The sequence below is a fragment of the Teleopsis dalmanni genome, chromosome 2 (genome assembly GCF_002237135.1).
Source record: "Teleopsis dalmanni isolate 2A chromosome 2, ASM223713v2, whole genome shotgun sequence".
Classification (NCBI taxonomy): Eukaryota; Metazoa; Arthropoda; class Insecta; order Diptera; family Diopsidae; genus Teleopsis; species Teleopsis dalmanni.
In genome coordinates, this window is record NC_051847.1 from 170,499,747 (window position 1) to 170,514,008 (window position 14,262).

Consider the following 14,262-nt stretch of genomic DNA (forward strand, 5'->3'; position numbering starts at 1 on the left):
TCATCATATTTTCTTAGTACACTTCGAGAAAAATCAAGTTTTCCAAACATTTCCAAAAATATCTTCTTTAGATCATTATATTTTCTGAGTTTATTTTGAGAAAAAATAGGTTATTGAAAATGTTCATAACATAATTAACTGCATTGAATCGTTATATTTTACCAGTTCACTTTAAAAAAAAATTGGTTACCCAAAATTTTCAAAAATATCTACTTTGGATGATCATATTTTCTAAGTTCATTTTGAGAAAAATTAAACTTTTCGAAAATGTCTAAAATCATATGTCGAAAAAAATCAGGTTCTTCACGATTTTTCAAAAATACAATCAAACTTCCATAATTCGAAATCCAATTTTCCAAAGAAAAGGTTCGACTTATGGAGACTTCGAGTTAGAGAATTTTTTATTTTTAAAAGAAACTAGAATTACATTTTAAAATATTTATTTATTTGCAATTAAATAAACCACAGAAATTATAGTGAAGTAAAATATTCTGTAAAAAGAGATTTAACTTTATTCATACTCTTATAGTGATCATTAATTGTAGTATCATTCTTTTACAAATAAAAATACAAAATTTTGAATTTTGAATATGCAAGTCATTGCCTCTTCAACTATTAGGTAGTAAATACGTTTGGTTAAACAAAGAAAATCATTTCTTTTAATAAACAAATATTTTAATCGGATTTTTTTTTATATTAAACTTTGTAGTTATTTATACATACATTTCAGTATATAGGATATCTTAGTAAATAAATACAATGTTAATATACATAAAGAGAAAATTTATTTTAAGAATAACCGTTTTCATTATTAATGATAGTCATTTTATGAATAAAATAAGAATTTATGAAAATCTATTTTTATGCACATTATAAGCATAAATTTTAAGATAACTAATATCTTTCAAAATTTCTTAGAAGAGACACACATAATTGAAGAATTTCAATTAAGTAAAAACTTATTATTTTTGCTCAGTGTGCACTTTTCCCATTTTGTTAGATACTTAAAATATATTAGAAAGATTGCATTAATCGGCAAATGTCAAATCATTTTTCATTTGACAAAATATACTTGACATTTAAGACAAAGCTTAAGTACAGCAGCCAAGTCCCCTTCCCAAAACATATTCCATTGGCTTGGTGCCACTGTGGCTATCGCAGCAACAAAATAGCAAAATAGATTGGGAATACTGAGTACCAAGAAGGGGATACCATTCGTTGCAATGGTTGTGTGTAATTTTAATGTACAAAAAATAAAATATAAAATTGTTTGAACAAACACAGTATAAAATAATAAAAAATAAAAAAAAATTGAATAAAATAAAATAACAAAATTTCGGTTCAGTTTTCTGTCTTCCGCACACTTCATTCAGATACAAAGCTTAACCATTTTCTATGCTGGGGATTTCTGCTTGTCATCAATCTTATTTAATAGTTGTTCGCACAATTGAATTATTACATGTGTCAGCTGTTTGCTGGTATGTGTGCGCATTACATATGCACACACACTTTACTCACACTCTCTACTCACACATGAGCATATGTAATAATTTATATGCTATATTATTATTACGCTGTACTGTAATACAGCGTGTGTGTTCGTTTGTCCAAACTTGGTAACAAAACAAGTGACAGTGATATCGACATTATTGGCCAAAATTAAAACAATTTCACCAGTACAAACACAATAAATAAAATATGTCCCCCCATTGTTATTGCTATTGTTGTACTCGTTGTTATTGTTGTACTCGTTCTTATTGTTGTACTCGTAGTTATTGTTGTTATTGTTGTTATAGTTGCTGTTCTTATTATGTTAGCTGTCACTGCATTTGTTGTTGGGTGAATTTAAGATGCGATACTTAGTGCTCCAAAATATGTACGTCCGAGTAGAAATTGGCGTCAATAAATATAAATCAGCAATTGTATCGTAGGAGTGCGATTTATTTACTGCTACCAAATTTCCTTCCTACGTACATATTTATGCTTTTATGTACTCATAAATATTTATATTGTTTAACAGTAGAAATAAATTTCATATAATAAAAACTTTTTTTCTCTCACAAAGGCTTTGTATTGTATGTGATTTTTGTAGTTAAGCTATACAATTTTAATCTACGTAAACCAGGACCTTATATCCGTTTTAGTGTGAAGAAGGAGTTTTTAAAATAAAGTCTCTTAATAATGTTAGTTAACCATTCATGTAAAAAAATGTATATAATTTTTTTAATCTGTACGGTATTGATTAAGTAATTGATCTTAGATAATTTTTCAATATTTGAACCTATTATTATCGCACAACTATTTCACATTTGTTTAGTCGGCTTATATATCTTCCTCCTTAAATATTTTCGACTTTAGACTTGAATGACAAATTTCATGCTAGCAATGCAATATGAGTATGACTCATAGGTAAAGCTATCTGCAACGAAAACCCAAAAAATTTTAAGTACCATAATGTGCAAATGAATCTACTTTGATAAAACTTTGATAAAATATTGAGATAAAATCTCAAATGGGACAGGTATAGTTAAATTTCATTTGAGTTAGATGATTTATATTATCTATAGACCTAAATTTCCCACTCGTTACTATTATCTAGTTGAGTAACCATCACATAAAAGTTGAAGTCATGTTAGTATTTGTAGCAATATTTTAGTAGCTATATTTTGTCTATTTACAAAGTATTCATGTATCTGAATAAGTAAAAAAACTTTTATCGAAAACGACACCACGATATATGGTTTCGTTGGTAAATTCAATAATTTTGTGATTATTTTTGCTTTTTGCGAATAGATTTTGATTTTACCCCTACGATTCTTCTTATGTTAACTTGCTTTGGGTGTATGATTAACTCTTTTTTTCGCATGTTCCAAGTGTACTAATGTGGGATCAACTTTGAAAGACTTACATGTTACTAATAAAATACAAATTTTTTTAAAACAACAAACTAAAACTAAATCTCATAGTTTCATATGAACTGATATGGCGATACAAGACAGAAAATTTATATTTTAAGAAATAATTTTATACACTATAAATATATCATTCTATTTCTACGCAAAACTTAAAGTTTTCCCACATTTTAAAAACTTTTACACAAAGTTTTCAAGTTAAGCTTAATAACTTTATTTTTCCAAAGTATTCTTTCAACCATTCGATTAAAGCCGTCATGAGTTTAGGAAAATTTTATCAATAACTTCAACAAAAATGTAATATTTCTTACTTAAAAAGTGGGAAGCGTTTTTCTTTTCAATAGAAAATTCAGTGACATGTCTCCATTTTTTACTCGGAATAACTCAGCAGTTGATATCGTTTCATCAATTCATCAATTCATCATAAATGCAACGATCTAGTATTCGCTGTCAAAATTTTAACTTCCAGAGCATAGAAGTGAAAACAACAAAAGAAACTAAATTCAGAATTTCGCGACATTTATTGGATAAGTTTGACAATGCCGCGAACTTTAGCAGATATTTAGAAATAAGTTTCTTTTAGTTTCATTTTAATAGTTTTTAACTATTGAACTAGAATGGTATGGTACATATCTGCCCAAAAAAACTTCGAGCAAGGTATGCAGGAATCATCAATATTTACAGCGCAATAGGTTACACTTCATTCACCATCCTTCCAACAATTTGAACTGCAATCTCTCAAAAGCAATGCAAATTCCATAAGCTCACATACAGCACATGCCAGTAGATATCTCGTAGGATGTGTGATAAAAACTGACACAAAAATGTTACTGGTTGTATTCTAGCTTAAATCTGCCTGCAGTGGCTGTATGGATTTATGTTCCATAGCACACGCGACTGTGGTGCTATACGAATATGAGAACGAGTTCAGATGTTCAAGGCATTGTGAAAAAACTGATGCATTTTTTATGCCGTCGAAATGGCTTTAAGACATAACTTACAGTGGCATAGCCATAATGGCAAAAAATCTAGTTAACTTTGATATCAGCTTGTCAGACGTACAAAATGACTAACTGTTATTGTCCTTGAAATATCGATTATCGAGCACCACAGGATATTGAAGGAAAATGTAAAATTCAATAATGGAATTTTCAATACGTTCGCCTACCCTCTGGATGAGGTAATGCATCTGCTTTGTGCGAGGACTAATGCTGTACACATATGTCTGCTTAGCAGGTTTCAAATTACTTATTTTTTGTTATTGGAGTATACAATGCTCGTCCATAAAATGCCATAAAATGTTTTCTTTGCGTTATATGAAGTTGACGTAATGGAATTTAATTCCTGCTTAGAACTTTTTCATTCAACAAACACTAAATTGTGTGAAGTTACTTTGATGAAAGCATTTAGAGGAACAAACTGAGTTTATTTATTGTTCCGCAAGTGAATTAAATTGAAATACAATTTATTCTGGTGCTGATTGTATTTTTAGACTCACATATCACAAAAAGATTGCTTAATCCATACGTGCCAAAATTAGAAGAGAATTCTCTACACATACTTTAGTTTGTTTTAAATAAATGTAGTATTTATTTTTATGGTAAATTGAATGGGATATGTTAGTTTAATTAACAGAAAAACAACAACAGAAGTGATTCTCCACATATATTGTATATAGGGTGATATAAAAAATATCTGCCGTTTTTTATTACATTTTTGAAAAAAATTTCATATATCAAAAATTAGTTTTAATAAAGTTGATATTGGCCATCATTATATATGGCCTCTTGCCACTTCTTAGGTAGATTTATAACTTCATCGATGTAAAGCTTCTGCGGTTTATAATCATTTTCGATCGGTCAATTTTTACCAATAAGAGAATTTTACAGAATACATGAACAATGAGTTCACAAATGGTAGTCAGATGTTGTCATGTCTGGGCTATATGATAGATCCAACAAAACTTCTTTACCAAATGTTGTCGATTTGTTGCGAAACATCAAAGATATGTGTGGCGTACCATTTTCATGATGAAACACAACTGCTTTCCTATTGGCCAATTCTGATCGCTTCTCTAACATTATTTTGTTAAAGCGGTCGAGTCATGAGTAGTAGAAGAATGATTCCAAAATTGCTTCCTTAAACGGTCGACTTTGTTTACAATAGAGAAATGAATTTATGGTTGAAACAGCTTATAATAAGCAATTTTCTTTTCATCCATCCAAATACTCAACATAAGCTTGTTTCTCGACGATTCAAACTTTAAAGCCGTTTTTAGATGGTTTCCTGCTTTTAACCATGATCTTTCTTGATAGATATTTTTATATCTAATCTATTTATTTATTTCCCGTACTAATTGCCTTTGAATACGGTTTGATTCCGTTGTGTTAAAGCGGGATTTCACTGATCATCATTTCGTCAATCAGAGTTCTTTCTGTTAACTCATGTGTGACCCAATCAACGAGCGTCTTTACGAAGCCTACTTTGTTAGATAATAAAGTGTTAATATAGGTACATAATGTGTTCTGCAAAACTGTCTGAATATTTTTCACTAAGATCATAATTTACGAATCCATCCAAGTACAAGGTGATACTAAACTTGAAATTAAAAAATATTTTAATTCATATGAATGTTTAATTTTTTTTTTTAAGTGGTTCCAGAAAACATCCTGAACACGAATTTTATTTTATATATTTAGACAATAAAATAAAATACTTATTAATTAAATTGCCTTCCTATAAATGAATATTCCAATATATTGAAGACACAAATTCATGTAACATAATCACCAATTAAAATTGTAAATATCTTTCAGTCTCTTGAATACAACACAATACATCTAGAATATTAATTATTTTCAAAGAACATTATTTTTCCTAACTACTTTTAAATCTCCTAACAAAGAACCCATTTTTATTCAATATCGAATTACTCATTGCCATCAACACTCCATATCCAATGCAAATCTAGAGAATGAACAGTAAAGCTTAACTGTCGTTCCGTTTAGGATTCCCACCGCATGAGGCCTGCCTTGTTCCTGCCACCCAAGTGATTTGAATAAATTTTCAATCGAACATTTCTCCGAAATTAGAGCGTGAGGTATTACTTTATTTTGATTTCTTTTCATTACAGTGTTTGTTGTTGTTGTTTATTCTCAACTAGCAGCATCTTTCCGCCACTTTCTTTACTACTCTCACTTCCTTGATGTAACTAATGTAGTTTAAGCTGTGGCGAACTCGTTTCCAAGTGACACACAGAATTTATACGAGTTTAAAATACTTTGCTGTCCGGTGTTTTTCCAGAGAAACTGCGTGCTTTGCATTGGATTTAAATATCTTTTTACTTTGGCAAACAAAAGTAACAATAACAACAACAACAACAGCTACTACGGCGGCTACAACAACACAAAACCCAATAGAATTCTGTATCTCTGGTAATCTAGAAGAGGAAAGGAATAAAACGATTTCACCGCAAATTGCCAATAAATTTTAATATTGAACCATTTGGACCGCGGCAACGTCAATTACGGATGCTATGGCGCCTTTTAATTCACATTGTAGGTTTATTTGTGGCCTCCTGAGAGTATTGGCGCTTGTTGTTTCTGCTTCGCTCGCTTCACTTTAATGGAAAAAAAACAACATTCACATCCAATGTTTATTAACAATAAAGAAAATAATATTGTAAATAAGAGCATTTAATCTCAATAATTTGCATGCTGCACTTCTGTGCTGATGAGAGCATCTGGCACATCAGACTTTGAAGTGGGAATAATCTTTTTTTTTTGCAAGCACACCGTTTTCCGTATGTTGTCTTTATTTTATGAATAATTTAAGAATTAATTACGGTTTGTTTAACTGCCTCAAGTGAAATCCAAATTTTACACACGCTTAAAATTAATATAAACATTCGAAGCTTTAATACGGAGATTTCACATTAAGGAGGTTAATAAAAGATTTAAATTATATGCACTGTCAGTCTCCAGAGCAGTTGCAAAAAATATTGCAAGTTTTATATAACTTCAGTATCTACTATATGTAACATTTTTATCCTTTAATATCTTCATATTAGTAATAAAACTTAAGCAATAATATTTTAAATGTATGAAATATAACGACCTAATCCTATATTACAGATTATTCTTCTTAAAAGCTAATTATCAAATTAAATAAATAAAAAAAAAATCCGTTACTGATTCCAATCAGTGCGTATCAACGTACGAAGAGAGCAGACCGCATTGAGTGAAGACATCTCAGAATAATAAAATAAGACAATATATTTAATTGTTAAAATTTAATTTAAATAAAAATAAAAAATTGCAATTGAAAAAGTGTAAGATACAGATTAGGACTAAGGGATTTTCAATTAGCTCTGTTCTTCTATCGTATTTACTCATACAATGTCTTCACATATATCGTGTTTTTTTATATTATTAATTAATTCGATATTGAATTAATTTATTTATATTGAAATATAAATTTCGTGTCTCAATATTGGACAAAGTACAACAGAATTTTGTTTGAAATCATAGTAAAATCGTTTCAATCGCATTAAAGTACTATAAATACCGCTTTCACTAATACTGCCATATAATAAGAACATTAGAAAATGCAGTAAAATCAAGTTTTTCAAATAAACGGAGTGAAGACGAGTTCAGATAGGCTACCAAGAAACTATAGCAATATTATTAAAAGCACCATACGATGCATGAGCATAAACTAAAGACTTCTCAAAATGGTATGTCTGGGAATATCGTACAAGCTTAGCCCACCCGAAACATAAAAAGAATAAGAAAAAATAAAAAAAACCTGAATCTCATTGAATCTCAAACAGATCACATTGACTAAATTTAATACAGAAACTTAAATAGATTGCGTCATTATATTATTACGAGAATCGGTACTTGTCACACAAAGATTTTTTTCCTTTTTCTTACCTTAGCTACCAATGAAGTGGAATTCATTACATAGTCTTGATGTGGAAACATTATATAATTGACAAATATATATCAAAAATGTCATCCAAAGCATAACATATGTAAATTAAGATCTAACTTCTTCAATATCGAAATTTAACAAACGCTAATTTGTAATAAAATAAAATTGTAAAAACTTAATACAAAAAAAGTGACTTTTTTTAGCATAAAATTGGCTAGATGGCTTATTATTTGCTTGTGAATATATCAAAAAACAATATTGTTACATCTGAGCCAATAAAAATCCACAAATAACTGTCAGAAAGCCATTGCATCCACTAATGTTCAATGTAATGTTTGGTGTTTGATCTACAAGTATGAAAAGCCCTTACTTCTTTGAAAATTCTGAACGAATGATAGAAGTCTTAAATTGTGATCGCTATGATTACGTGATTTGTAATTATGCCGCGAAATTAAATATCTGTGTACTGAAGATATCTGGTTTCAACAAGATGTTGCCTATACAAACTATACAACACTTTGTTCAGGCCTTATTGCACTATATATTCAAATTTTCTGGATAGGTTATTACAATTTGATTTGGAATTATCCCCATAAAATTATTTATGAGGATAATTCTAGGCTCTAGAAGCTTTGAAAAGGAATGTCCTTTAAATAATAGCCTACATATTCTTCAAACTGTTCCAATACTGTAGAATATGTACTATGCAAATCATTTCAATAATATTGCAAGATACAAACAATATACTGATAATACAATTTTAATCAAACTATCAGTTATAAGTCCATTTTATAAATAATTCGTTTTGGAGTCACAAAATGAATAATTACATACAATATTATCACAAATTAAAATAGCTTTGATATTTAGTTGTAACTAAAACTGTTAGTTTGTATTGGAATCTGAGAAATCAATCTTAATTTATCAATTAGATCATAAAACTTGACAATAAAAATAAATTAATTGTTCTGTAGAGACTTATCATAGTAGTTCAAATTCGTAAAATCTGTTATTTTTTTTAATAATAAAAACTTAAACTTAATTTTTTAGCGCTTATATTTGAAACAATTTGATCAGATTGTATAACTCTTTTGAGTATTGTCAAGTACCTCCTATCATTGGTCTTGAATTGATGCTGTATTTACTAAACCGATGTCTCAAGCTTGAGCATAAGCTTCAAATTAACGGGTTTAGTTTTTGACTCTTGCAGTCTTAAAATAATATATAAACCATAAAAATCAGAGAAATCTCTGAAAAACCCACTGCTGACTTCATAGTACCCCAAAAGGACTTTAAACTCAACCAAAAGTAACTTATTAAACAAAAATACAATTTTGTTGTATTATTTGTTAATACGAATATTTAAACCATTTCTATTTGACCGCAAATTAATTTAATTATAATTAATTTCTTAAATGTCTTTCACTTGGTATCTGAATGTTTATATATTTTATATATTATGGTAATTATGATTATAATTATATTATGTTATAATAATTAATTTAAATTTTTGTATTTGTTGTCTAATAACTTTATTATGTGTGTATGAATCCCAAAGTTAATAGAATACATAAATTTTGGAAGAACTCTTCACATCTTCCCTGAAGTATGTACGAGTAAACTAACTTAAAACAATTAATAAAAACATTCTGTTTAGACTTTAAACCCGCAACTTCACTGTTTCCAGCTGAATATGAAAGGATCCAAATAACGTGCCCTAATTTGTCAATTTTGTGAAACAAACAATTTTTTGTATTCATGCATTTTTTAATATTCTCCATTGGGAGCAATAACCTCGTTGAGTCTTTGCTGTACATGTCATGTAGTCACTCATGTTTTGTTATGTTTTATTAATTTTCTACAACAACATGTACAGAAAAGGAATCCAAGGTAAAGCATTTATGGCTTTTATTATTCTGACATATTCAAGCACTCTTTGTGTCAGGCTTTAACCCTTTTAATGCCCGATTATATTTCAGGCTTTAATGTGAAATATGTTTTGTAGGCATTTTATTAAATTCAATAAAAATTGTACAATAAATTTAATAAACCGCATAATAAAATCAGATTAGTTTCGTAACTTAATCAATTAAGTATATACTTATCCGTCTTTGGATTTATATTCTAATCCTTTGCAAATATGTAAATAAAGCTTATAAAAAAAACCAAATATCTTTTATAAGCACCATACCTGTATTGTTTATTTGTTGTCGATATTTATTGCTAAATAAAAAACCACAAACCCAAAAGCTGTAAGGAGAATGAAAAAGAAATTTCAAAAAGCTAAAACTTGCCCATTCGGTGAAAGTTCCTAAGGCTACACCTTTGAAATCCAATAAATCAGATATGCTTTCACAATGGAATGTGTTAAAAAGAATTTGTGTAACTTTCACAAAGTAACAAATCATGTAACTTCGTTATTCGACATAAATAACATGAAAATCCATACACACAAATCCAATACAAAGTTCTGGCCAAACACAATCATGGCAAGTCGCGCGTTAAAAGCCAGTGCATTGAAGGATTACAATTACTTTAACCAATGAGCCCAACACCTGCAAAGGAGCTCGTAAGTACCTTTGATTGAGAGGTTCTTAAGCTGGCAAATGCTATTTACTTAAACTAAGTAAGAGACGCCATTTACTTGTTGTTACTTTATTCCTTCCCGTCAAACTGGCATAAATTGAAGTCTGTCAAAATGTATGGTACGTAATCGTGAAAAATCGCTTGGAATACTTTTGCTTTTGAGCTGATAAAAGGTAAGTAAAACGGTTGGAAAATAATTCCATCAAAATAAATATTTTAATATAAACCCCGACAACAACAACAACAATATTAACTAAAAACGAAAAGTAATTTTAATAATTCTCACCGCGATCCCTGCTTGCTTATGCAACCAAATAAATGCAGTGGCAATGTGTCTGCATTTGCACAGGACAAATATGGCATAAGTTGCACTGTGAAAGGCTCAAATTGAATGTCAAAAAATTGAATTTCACTTTTCTGGCTGCCGTTGGCACTTTTAGTATGACAGTTTTTGCTGTCATAATTTTGACTGCACGTCAATTTTAATAAAAAGACAAATAGCGCAAAAAATATTAACTTCAATATTCAAAACTACACGCCAAAAACTCTTCATGCCCCTCACCGTTTTCACAGTTTCACACAGTTTTCCATAGTTTTCCACAGTTTTCCACCGTTTTTGCCGCTTTTGTATGGTAGTTGGCCTATTCAGAAGTAGTTAGCTGGTTTTTAAAAATGTATTTGCTCATTGCAAATGACAACGCCAACAACAACAGCAGCAACAACAACAACAACAACAGCAACGACATTGACAAAAAAGTTACCAAAATCAACAATCTGACAGTAATTTCGTTGTGTCAAAGGGGTTTTTGGCTGCTGTTTGCAAAACAAAAATTGCACTGCAAAAAATACGAAATAAAATTCCTCAAATAGTCGTAAATGCACATACATTTTATATTATCCGAAAATGTTTTTACCAACTTTTATGTAAGTTTGATATCATATACAAGGATATAAAATTTTACAGTTCCTTTTATAGTCGCCGTGGAGACAGAAATGCTGCAAATTTAATATATTTAAACACTCTTAATGCCTTCGAAATACCAGCAAATTTTGCAACAAAGTACTCGGCACTTAACTGAGATTTCAGATAAATATTGTAAAAGTTTAATTATTTGAGTATAAAACGATCAAAATCTTAACTATTAAGATACAAGCCTTCAATATCATGAAAGTTGTAAATCACACAATAGTCTAAAGTTTGATGGAAGCAAAATTTATGACGGAATATTTTTTATTCTTGAGTTATAGAATATAAAAGAATAATTATGAGTTAATTTAAAAGAACATAAATTTTTGAGTTAATACTTTTTATTTAACAAAGTTGTTAACAAAGTTCTAAAGCAAAACACAATTTAAATAGTTATTATGAAATATTAAATCATTAACATAGTTAAGTATTTAATGTAATAACATATTTTCTGTACGCTGTACTCTGTTACTGTTAGTAACAGAATATTTTAAAGAGGACTTCCCGAATGTGTCAATGTCCTTTATTTCATTATTGTAAATACGGAAATTAATTATGACAAAGTGACTATTTTAAAATAGAAACCGCATATAGTATTGAAATACACATACAACAAAAATTTAATTTATATTAACTAAGTTTTTTGAGTGACCATTAATAAGCTCTGTATATTACTGATCCAAATCTTTGAAATCTCTTATTAAATAGACCATAAGTTATTTTTAAACTCGAGTACAATTTTTTGTTTTCTTTTCCCGTACTTAAAGTAACAACAACAACAAAAATTTTAATTAATTTATTAAAATTTTGCTGACCAAAGCTACTTCGATGTTAATTTTTAAAGTCGAATATGACGCTTTTTGTGACGAAAAAGAAACTATTTTTAAGTTAGAAGATTTCGTAGTTTAATGTCATGCGAACTATAAACTAATTAAATAAGATTCGAATATTTCCTAATTACTGATGATGACTGCTTGGCAATAATCGCAACAGCTTTGTATGGTCAGCCACATTTAAATACATTATTGAAAATATTTGTTGTTGTTCTTTCATTACTGTTCGAACCCTTTCAAGTCAAGAATAGTTCTTGATGCGTCATATTCGAATTTAAAAACTAACATTTAAAAATAACGACTACGAAAAAAATGTTTCGTATGGATTGCAGGCAGCGTAAAAAAAAAGATTTTAAAAGAATATTTTTTAGAGATTTTTTTAAAATTTTTATTTTATTTTGTTTCAAAATTAACTTTGTTTTTATTGAATTTTTTTTTTTAACTTAACAATTTTGAATAGTTTTTTTTTCAGTAAATCGGGGATTCGGTGCTGAATATAATCTGTAGACGTTTTGTACAGATTATAATATTCAATACATGTATTATAATACATTTGCAGACATGGTGAAAATTAATATTAACAAACTTCAGAGGTACAGAATGTCAAAAACAGGATATAACCATGCTTTCTACACAAACAACTAAACAGTCAGATCGTAATGAGTTTGTGAAAACTAAACACGATAGCACTAATTAAACTTATAGAGCGTTACCACTTTAACCAATCAACTGTTTCGATTATCAATATATTATTCAATATAAAAGTAATAAAATATGTAAGTTTTCTTTTGCATTAACTTATGTCTTTATTAATCCATTCAACATAGGATTAATATTGTATAGAATCACATATGTAGATAGGATTCTACATATGCCATTAATGAAACTAAGCGCAGGGGCCGGATTTGAGAGGCCGCAGGTTGTTGATATACAGATGTCTGAGTTGGTGATTCATCACCTTAACTCTATTATATCTGTGGACAGTTTTAAGTCACACTAAGAATAACTGAATACGGGGCTTTATAATATGATGGATCTGAAGTCTTTGTATCCGCCTGTGTTCATCAGATTTCACTGTATTTTTATGTTACTGAGTGTTGGATTATTATGATTGTCAATTATATTGAACAGTTTTAGTGCACGATTTTTAATATATTTGTCGACTGAATCGACTCTCACATCTCTGTGGATATCCGCTTCTCTTACGCACCATGGGGCGTTAACCACTTTTCTTAAGGTGATATTTTGCCCTCTTTGTAGAATTTTAATGTTGAGTTTGGCGCTTGGCAAAACGCAATACTGCCGTAGAGTTGTCCTGGTTTAATAATCTGCTTGAATATGTTAACTCTATTCTTAATGTTGAGCTTTTTGCTGCTGATGAGCGGGTAGGGGGAGTGCAATATTCGAGCAGATTGAGCAGTTTGGACTTGAAATGTGCTTTCCAGGTGTTAACTTATATAATAGAATTTATATAGAAATAATAATAAACAAACTGACCAATAAAAACTGACAAAATTCCCAAACAGCCCATTTGAGAACCAAACAACTTGGCTAATATAAGCTGCCGAAATTGTTGGCAGTGCTAAAAATTGGAACGATGGTGGTGTTAAGAACTCATTGGATATTATAGGTAACTTTCAAAGTTTCTTATGTTTTAAAACATAACACTTGAAGTAGCTGTGGTATAAATATTTTAACAAATATTTGTGTATTGTAATATAAAAATTTTAAAAATAAACTATTCATTTTATTTATTTTAAAAATATAAGAAAATAAATTTTATTGAAAATTTAATTAATTAATTTGTTACCTTCAATTTGATTTATTTTTATTTATTAAAAACTTAACTACTTGTAAATATTCCAAGTAATTGAGTGAACTTCAAGTGTAAATAGTTTTAGTATCAAAATTTTACTGTAATAAATGCTATCGCAGATGGAATTATATTATTTACGAAGTAACTCAATTTTTAATAAAATTTAAACAATTTATTACAAGGACTTAATGCTTTTATCTCACTATGAGTACA

The 14,262-nt window shown here is 29.1% G+C and overlaps 1 protein-coding gene across 1 annotated transcript in view; it reads right to left on the reverse strand.

The window, feature by feature from the left end:
• Positions 1-14,262, reverse strand: part of LOC119683748 — a 180,590-nt gene that overhangs the window by 147,787 nt on the left and 18,541 nt on the right. The window lies entirely within an intron of this gene.